Genomic DNA, 9,518 nt, shown 5'->3' with positions numbered 1-9,518 from the left:
CCCCTCTTGGTAGGTTGGTAAGCCTGGAAGACTCAGAATCAGAACATCCACACTCACTCAGCCACTGCGTGGTGTAGGGGAAGTCACGCTGCTTCTCCAGAGTCCCTGTCTTGCCCCTCTGCATCCTAACTTTTATCACGCGGATATATATAGAGAGAGCCCAGAACAGAGCCCTGCAATCAGTAGGCACTCCATAAATACATGATGGGTGCGTGAATAATTATCTGGCTCTATCCTAGCCCACAGCAGACAAGTCAGTACTTGTGATTGAGCCTGACTGTCGTCCCCAGCAGAGCCCAGAAATCACGACTCCTAAGCGGTCTCCCACCGCGCAGGAGCCACCTCTGGCAGCCCTGTTTACGGTGGTCCCATCACCCCCAAGCTCAGTAAAGTGAGGTCTGGACTGAATGTGAAGTGGGAGCCCAGCTCTGAGGGCAGCAGAGAGGGGAGCCTTTCCATCTAGTGCTAAACCTTCTAGGACTTCATTAAATGCACAGCCCCAGAATGCCACAAGTGACCGCTGAGGGGGACACTCTGCTCTTCCAAGGCTTCTGAAACATCGGGGATGTGGGAACAGAAAGAATGTAGGAGCCAGAGGAAAGCAGGAAAGGCGGCGTGTTGTAGGACGCAGGCGTGAGCATGGTCTGACTCTCCACAGCGGGCTGTGATTACGTGCACAGAATTCATTCCATGGACATTCTGTCATGGAGGAGGATGTTCGTGAAGACCCAGCCCTCCCTGAGAACTTACAAGCAGTTAATATTTCTGTGGGAGGAAAAGATACTTCCTTCAGGGGTGTAACCCCTGGAAATGTGCCCATGCTCCCAGAAACAGCCCTCGGCAAGCTTCTATAAGTAACTGATTAAATTCATGGATACAGACACACACACACACACACACACACACAAACTAGGTGGGTGGGAGTGGCACAAGCTTTTAATCCCAGCACTCTAGAGGCAGAGGCAAGCAGATCTCTGAGTTCAAGACCAGCCTGGTCTACAGAGCAAGTTCCAGGACAGTCAGAGCTACACAAAGAAATCCCATCTCAAAAAGCAAAAAGGAGAGAGAGAAAAGAGAAAGAAAAAAGACATAAACTAGAAAGGGGTCTGATTGGGTAGGAGAAGAGGATCAGTGGAAGCGGGGAAAGAGACAATGGGGAATATGAGCAAAATACATTACGCGCATGTATGGAAATGTCATAATGAAACCGTTATTATGTGTAATTAGCATATTCCAACAAAATGGTTGTTTGGTTTTCTTAGCCATCAATACCATCAAAAGAGGGGCTGAGCCAGACACGGTAAGGTGTCACGGCCACCCTCGTCCCGCAAGGATGAAGTGACCACCGAAGCTCTTCTCACTGCAGTTTTATTCCAGGACTTTTTACACTTCTCTCTCTCTTCCCCTCTCTCTTTGACCTCTCTCCTTTTTTCCTCTCTCTGGGCAAACCTCTCCCAGCCCTTAAGTAGGCATGGGCTGCCAATCCCGGATTGCCAGGTGGGCACTGCCCATAGGTTCACGCATATGCAGGCAGCTGATAATCATTGCGTGATCATAGCATAGGTCAGACTTTAGCCATAAGAGTTGATTATACATCTCCATCAGTTGTGATTCCACGCAGCTCGCTACAGTAAGGTACACTTGTAATCCTAACACTTGGGAGGCCGAGGCAGGAAGACTGCAGGTCCAAGCAAGCGTAGACTACCTAATAGAAACTAGGAAGGTACTCAGCAGGTTAAGTGCTTGCTCTACAAGCTTGAAGATATAAATTAGGCCTCACCACATCCATATAAAAAGCCAGATGTGGCAGCATGCACCTGTAACCTCAGCACTGGGGAAGTAGAGGCAGGTGGATCCCTGGGGCTGCTGCGGTTTTCACCCTGGTTGTTGCGACCCTTTGAAGGTCGAATGACCCTTTCACAGGGGTCGCTTAAAACCATCAGAAAACACAGGTATTTACATTATGATTCATAACAGTAGCAAAATGACAACTAGGAAGTAGCAACGAAAATTATTTTATGGTTGGGATCAGCACAGCATGAGGAACTGTGTTAAAGGGCCACAGCCTTAGGAAGGCTGCACTGGTCTAGCTGGATCAAGGAACTCCAGGTCCAGCGAATCTTAGTCTCAAGCAGTGAGGAGAAAGACTGTAATATCTGACCTACATCATCATCTCCCTCCTACAGAGGGAGAGAGAAAGAGAGAGGGAAGGAGGGGAATTGGAGAGAGAGGGAGGGAGGGAGGGAGGGAGGGAGGGAGGGAGGGAGGGAGGGAGGAAGGGAAGGAGGGAGGGAGGGAAGGAGGGAAGGAGGGAAGGAGGGAAAGAGAAACAGAGATGTAAACCAGGAGACTTACTAAGAGAAATCAAGAAGGGAACACAGAGTCTAAAAGGCTCACTAGGGGAAGAACCCAGCCAGGGACCTGAACAAACTGACAAAGACCTCAGACATCTAGAGGGGAAGAAGCTGTTGGCTAAGAAGTAAAGCAATGACAGAAGCTTGCTTTGGTCCCTAAGACTATGGGCTTAAAGCTCTACTTGACCACAGGACAGTTGGTTTTAGACTCATGACTTCCTCCCCCAGGCTATTGCACTTGCTCAATGACACTTGTGCCAAGTGCTAGTGTACCAGCTTCAAGAGAAACTCTCCTTTTATAGATCTTACATAGATAGGGGCAGAATTGGAAACCTCAAGGGAGAAAAAAAAAAGTCAAATCCTAAACGTGCAGCCAAGTCTGATTTTGTATTTCCGGTTGAGAGGAGCCTTGTGGACGGCTCATGTTCAGGCTTATGGCTAGCTCTCCATCCTTCTCAATGCAAGGGAAGCTAAACAGGGTCTGGCTAGCTGCTGCAGACGATGCTGCACACAAGTCCGGGGGCTTTCAGAAACCCTCTACCCTGTCCGTTGATCCCTATACTCACGTGGTGAATCCCCTGCACTAGATGTTTATCCTAAAGAGCATTTCCCTGACCTCGGACTTCAAATTCTGTGATTTGAGAAACATGGAGTTAACGTTGTGTTGAATGTGTTTAACTTGACACAAAAACTGGATCTTTCAAGTTCATTTCTTTGCAAAAAAAAGAAAAATTAAAAAATGGAGGGGACAGGGTCTGAATAGTCTAAGCTCGCCTTGAACTCACAATCCCCCTGCCTCCACCTCCTGAGTGTTGAGATTACAGGCACCACTGTGCCTGATTCTTGGCAATGATCACTTCCTTTCCCACCTACTACCTGCCTGAGTTCCCAGCCAAGAGCATGACCCAAACGGAGGGTTACAGGGTGCAGATTTATCTGTCAGGCAGAGACCAGCTGCTGTAACAATGACCTTGGTCTTGAAGGCTCACCACCAGAGCAATCTGCCCTGCATACATATCCATCCAATGTGAGGGTTTAGGATGGGCCTTCCATAGTAAATCCAGATATCTAGGGTCCTTCTACACGGAAACTGAAGTTTTAGCATTTTGGGCTCATCTGCAACACTCTAGGCAGAGGGATCAGGACTGGGGGCTGGACCTTGAAGCAGTTTGAATTGCTTCATCCCTGATGTGTTGCTAGAACTTGAACAGCAGCTCCTAGTTACAAGAGAGGCTGAGAACACCTAACTTGGTCACAGGTCCCTCCTTGTGACAAAGGAGCGTTTGTCGACCAGACGCTGGGCCTCTGTCCTGGGTGGTGCAACCACCTCAAAGAGTTTCAAGATGCGCTGTATGTAGAGCTTCTGCTACCAAGAAGGCGCAGCTTTGCTCTGGCATTGGACAGATGAGACTTTTTTAAAGATTTATTTATTTATTATGTACACAGTGTTCTGCTTGCATGTATGCCTGCAGGCCAGAAGAAGGCACCAGATCTTAGATGGTTGTGAGCCACCATGTAGTTGCTGGGAACTGAACTTGGCACCTCTGGAAGAGCAGCCAGTTCTCTTAACCTCTGAGCCATCTACCCAACCTCCGACAGATGAGACTTGAAGCCCAATCTCTGCCAATAAAATTAACATCATGGGAAAAAAAGAAAAGAAAAATCTAACAATATGAAGCTGGCTGTGGTGACACGTCTTTAGTTTCAGCTCTAAGGTGGGATACATGAGATTGTGCTTCAAACACACACATACACATGTATGCGTGCACACGCACACACCTGGAAATACTTTCCTCCTCTAGATGTTCCAGTTCACTCATCTGTAATATAGCCTGTAACAATGGTTTCAGCTAAATGGAGTAAAAAGATAGGAGCAGAGCCCTCGGCACTATTGTTTATAATAATACAATAGTGTGACTGTCATTAGAACTTAGCCTGGATTTCCCCCGAGACAGGATGTCACTGCGTCTGCCGGGCTGACCTGGAACTCACTCTGTAGACCAGGCTGGCCTCGAACTCAGAGATCTACCTGCCTTCACTTCTCCCAAGGTGAGATTGCAGATGTGCACCACCAAGCCCAGTTTTATGTGATGCTAAGAGCAGGTCCAGGGCCTCACGCATGCTCGGCAAGCACTCTAACAACTGAGTGATTTCTCCAACCCGACTCTGCAATTTTTAATCAAAGAAAATAATCTAAAGAAAGGAGCTTTGGGGACAGACTAGGGGTGAATGAGTATACCAAGCCAACAAGCATTTTTCTGACCATTATCTTGAACCTGCAAAAAAAGTCAAAAATATGTAACTCATGACCTAACAGTGCCTGGAAAGAGGAGAGTGAGGGACCTCCAGAGGCGCACATACAGACAGCCAGGTACATACAGTAGCCCAGGTCTCTGGCTTGAAGGACTTTTGAGGTCACTAAAATCCCTAGTCAAAATTAGGATCTGTTATTTGCTCTTGCTCTCTGAACTTGGTGGTAAGCATCCCTTTCCAGCCATCTGGTTTCCCTCACTATCATCGAGAGCATCCTAACTACTATCCCAGTCACCCTCCTTCTACCAGGTGAGACCACAGGCCTCCCTAAGCCTACCCTGCATGTACACGGCCTGCCTTGCTCAGTGCGACCGTCCACCCTCGGCAAAGCCTTCTCCCACCACTCTGGTCCTCAGAGGACATTTCTTTCTTTCCTTCTTTTTTTTTTTTTTTTGGTTTTTTTTTTTTTTTTTTGGTTTTTTTCGAGACAGGGTTTCTCTGTGGTTTTGGAGCCTGTCCTGGAACTAGCTCTTGTAGACCAGGCTGGTCTCGAACTCACAGAGATCTGCCTGCCTCTGACTCCCGAGTGCTGGGATTAAAGGCATGTGCCACCACCGCCCGGCTTTCTTTCCTTCTTTTTTTTTTTTCCCAAGACAGGGTTTCTCTGTGTGTTACAGCTCTGGGTGTGCTGGGACATCACTTTGCAGATCAGGCTGGCCTCTAACTCACAGAGATCCGCATGCCTCTGCCTCTTAAGTGCTGCGATTAAAGGCGTGTGCCACCACTGCCTGGCAAGAAGGCTTCCTGCCTCATAGCATTTTCACCTGCTGACCCAGTACAAGTCTGGCCAGTTCTCAGTGTGGTACCAGGTAGTCTCATCTCAAACAGCTGGTCAAAAGACATTCCTATTGCAATTCAGCACCTAGACCTCACAGGAATTCCATTTTGCCAAACAGCATGCCTTTCTCAGTTACCCCATTTCTGCCAAGAGGCTACCACAGGGGCATACAGTAGGGACATAGAGTCCACGAACTCTGGGTGGAGCTCTGGGCTGATCCTCTGTCCATCTCCCACAGCTGCCAAACTAGGGCCTTTTCTGGAACAAAGCCTCCATTCAGAGCATTCCAGCACTGCATTTTTGAAATGATATAGGCCCGGTCTGCTCAAATAAACTAGCATTCCCTTTTGAGTTGGCTCATTACGAAGAATGCAAAGTGTGGCAATTTGGATGGAGCCAGGAGAGGATGCTGAAAGAGATGTGCACCGCTTACCCAAACTGCATGTGCCCGGACACACGGAGCTGGAGAGATGCTCAGCAATTAAGAGCACTTACTGCTCTTGCAGAGGACCCAGGTTTGGTTCCCAGCACTCACATGGCACCTCTCAACCATCGATAGATAGCTTCAGTTCCAGGGGATCCTACGCCTCACCTGACCTCTCCAGACACACATGGCACACATACATACACTCAGGTACACACACAAAGCCAAGTAAATCATTTAAAAAGAAACAAACACAGCCGGCCAGTAGTGGCACATGCCTTTAATCCCAGCACTCGGGAGGCAGAGGCAGGCGGATCTCTGTGAGTTTGAGGCCAGCCTGGTCTACAAGAGCTAGTTCCAGGACAGGCTCCAAAACCACGGAGAAAGCTTGTCTCAAAAAAAAAAAAAAAGGAAGAGGAAAAGGTATTGCAGAACATTAATATTCTGTTTTTACAGTCTGTACTTCTGTCCGTCATTTAGGTTGTTACAACAAACCAAACCAATCATCTCCCAGATGCCTCGGTGTTTGATCACGTTAGCTCAGGTGTGCTTTTTAAAGTGTAAGAAACTTCTGGAGAACGTTGTGACACCTTGTGAGCCGCGGTTGGTAGATGCAGACACTTTGAAGTTGGCGGGGGTGGGGGGGCGAGATGGGGGGACAGTGAAAGTGGTTTCCTGTCATTCAGTCCCTTATTCTGTCCTTTGAAATTGTCTCAGAGGAGTATATTTTTGGCAATTTTATATGAAATGTATTTTGTTCCTGTTCACCCATTATCTTTTCTTGTCTCCCTTACCTCCGAACCCCTTCTTTTCCAACTAGGCCCCCTTCTACCTTCATGTGTGTGTCTCTGCCCCATTGGGTTTAACAGGGGTTGCTGCATGTACAATATTCTAAGTTCTATTTAAGCAGATCTGGAGGTGCACTGGTCTATCTATTTCCTTTACATTAAAGTTTGTCTTTGCAGAACAAAGTCACTGCACAGGTTGTAGAGCAAGGACCAGCCCTGGACGATGGCAGGCACTGGAGTGTGTCATGTGATGCTGGCCTTTTACTTTATGGGATTTTTATCTCTCAAGTTCAAGTGTGAAATAATTTCAATAAGCCTCATCTTAGGCAAAGCAACACGATGGAAGCTGGTATTTTAATTTAAACATGTGGCATTTCCTCCCGTGGGTGTCTTTAAGTACGCTCACAGCACATCTACAACAAACAGCTTAGAGCACAGCAGGTTCTGGTCCCTATGGGAATTCTGATAGAGCTATCTTCTTAAGGACCCTTTGTAACTGAACACACAATCAAGATTGTGTGACCTTCATCCTAGCTAACTCTTGTTAAAAAACAGAAAGCTGCAAACTGCTCCACTTCCGATAAAATTTCTCAGATAAATCTTGAATATCTTCCCAGAGGAACAACATCAGAAAACCTTTGGGTTTCTGTTAGGTGAGCCCTTGAAAGTACAGGCAATAAAAACTTAGAGAACTCAGCAAATGCGTGGAGCCAAGAAACTATGTGCTAACGTAGTACAACACCGCCACCTAGAGGCCAGATGCTGAGGCACCAGACAGGGCAAACAAAACACGAAGCATGCTATTTACTTACTGTCCAGACCAGGGCAGAGACCTTGCCTTCAAAGCAAAGCCTTAGTGTGAGGCAGCTCACGTGTGCAAAGGCTTTTCCTCAGTCTCGGCATGTTGAGAAAAGGCTAGTCAAATAAGCCCGTCCCTTCATTGCCTACAAAGACTGGTGCAGAACCAGTCAGCCAAGAAACAAGTTTGCTTAAGGCAAGACACTTGGAAAATGGTATTAAAATATCAGTCCCAGGTTGGGGGTGTAGAGCAAAGGTAGAGGGCGAGCACTCGCCTCCGTGAGTATGCTACCCTCACCTCACCCTAGCGCCAAAGATAAAAGTCAAATTCCACTCCCATCTGAATGTTTCAGTGTGGCCTTGTGTGTTAGGAAATGCAAAGCATAGCCAGGCCTAAGAAGATGCACCAAGGTGAGTGTGTCAGATCTTGGAGTTAGAGACAGTTGTTAGCTGCCATGTAGGTGCTGGGAATTGAACTCGGGTCACCCAGAAGAGCAGTCAGTGCTCTTAACCACTGCGCCATCTCTCCAGCCTGAATTGTAGAATTCTTTTTCTGCCCTACCACATGAACAAACCCTCTCTCTGAAGCCAGCAAGGTCATGCATTAGCGTAAGGATAGAGACTCTGCAGAGTTCCAATTCTAACTCCAGCACTTCAATTTGCCTTCTCTGTGCCTCAGTTTCCCCATCTGTGCAATAGGAATGGAGTAGCTACTTCACATTATGAAGATGATTGGTAGTTGCCATTCCCTCATGTCCTTGGGTGTCTTGTAACACTGATAAGGCAGTTCTTAACACTGAGAAGCCTCTGGTTAAGAGAAACACCCTGCTTTATTCCCAGCACTTGGGAGGCTTAGGCAAGCAGCTGTCTGAGTTCGAGACCAAGCTGGCCTAAGCAAAACAAGAAAAAAGACAAACAGAAACTTCCCAAAGTCCATGAATCTCAGGGCTTTTCCAAATAAGTGTTGAAAATGTCTTTTAAATTCATTTCTCTGTATCAGCACAGAGCTTCTGTAAAATCAACAACCATCACAGATGATCCTGATATAGGCACACATGCAAAACATATATCATACATACATTTATAATGTGTGCATCTATGTATGTGCACACCTATAAATGTAACACCTGAAACCTGTATGGCCATATATAGCATTTACATCTGTGCACCTGTGAATGTGGGCACAGGAAAAGCAACACTTTGAGAACTAACGGCCTCACTGCAGAGGAAGTTAAAGGTGCTTGGCCGACCATCCCAGTTTGGAGATAGCTGTAGAGAAACAGCCACTGGGGACCCACACATTTCAGGTCACCCTTCTTTTAAACGTCTTTTTTTTTTTAACTATTTTTCACTCTTTTCCTTTCTTAAATCACCCCTACACTTCTAATTTCGTTAAGTTAGAAAAAATAATTTATTGAGCCCCTAAATAATGTGCATAGCTTATTAGTTTGTTTTTTAAGACAGTCTCCACTTTGTAACTCAGGCTTTCCTAGAGCTATGCACAACAGGCTGCTTCAAACTCCAATTCTCCTACCTCGGAGCATTAAACTATGCTTCTCGTTGTTGCTGTCATCTCAGTTTGGGGGAGGAGGACTTGAGCTCCTGGCTCAAGTGGCCTTTCTGCCACAACAGCTGCACGATGCAAATCTTGAGCAGCATCTCCAGCCCTGGCAAGAGGCAACACGTACGGGGGCCAGGCTGCCGTCCATGCTCTGCCGGCCACCAGTGGCATCTATGGTGTCTGGCCATCTTGGTTTACCCTGGCACCACTTTACAACTGTGGCTTAGGCATGAGGAAGGACATCCCTGCATGGAGTTGAGGTACACACCATCCGATCCACAGCTCTCCTGTTTCTACTGTGAGACAGGGAATGGTTACATACATCTAATAGCTTTTTGTTTCAGACAGCTTGTGACTTCTATTTTTGAAGTTTCAAAACTTAACTTCTGATTATGAAGATTCTGATTAGTCTAATTATGAAATTAAATATCCTTCAAACAATACTTTCTTCTGGTTAACAGTATCTCTTCAATCAGCTTAGGCTCACCTAACTATGCTTTTA

This window comes from Microtus pennsylvanicus, chromosome 13, assembly GCF_037038515.1.
Source record: "Microtus pennsylvanicus isolate mMicPen1 chromosome 13, mMicPen1.hap1, whole genome shotgun sequence".
In the NCBI taxonomy this organism is placed as follows: Eukaryota; Metazoa; Chordata; class Mammalia; order Rodentia; family Cricetidae; genus Microtus; species Microtus pennsylvanicus.
This window is presented reverse-complemented; position numbering follows the sequence as displayed.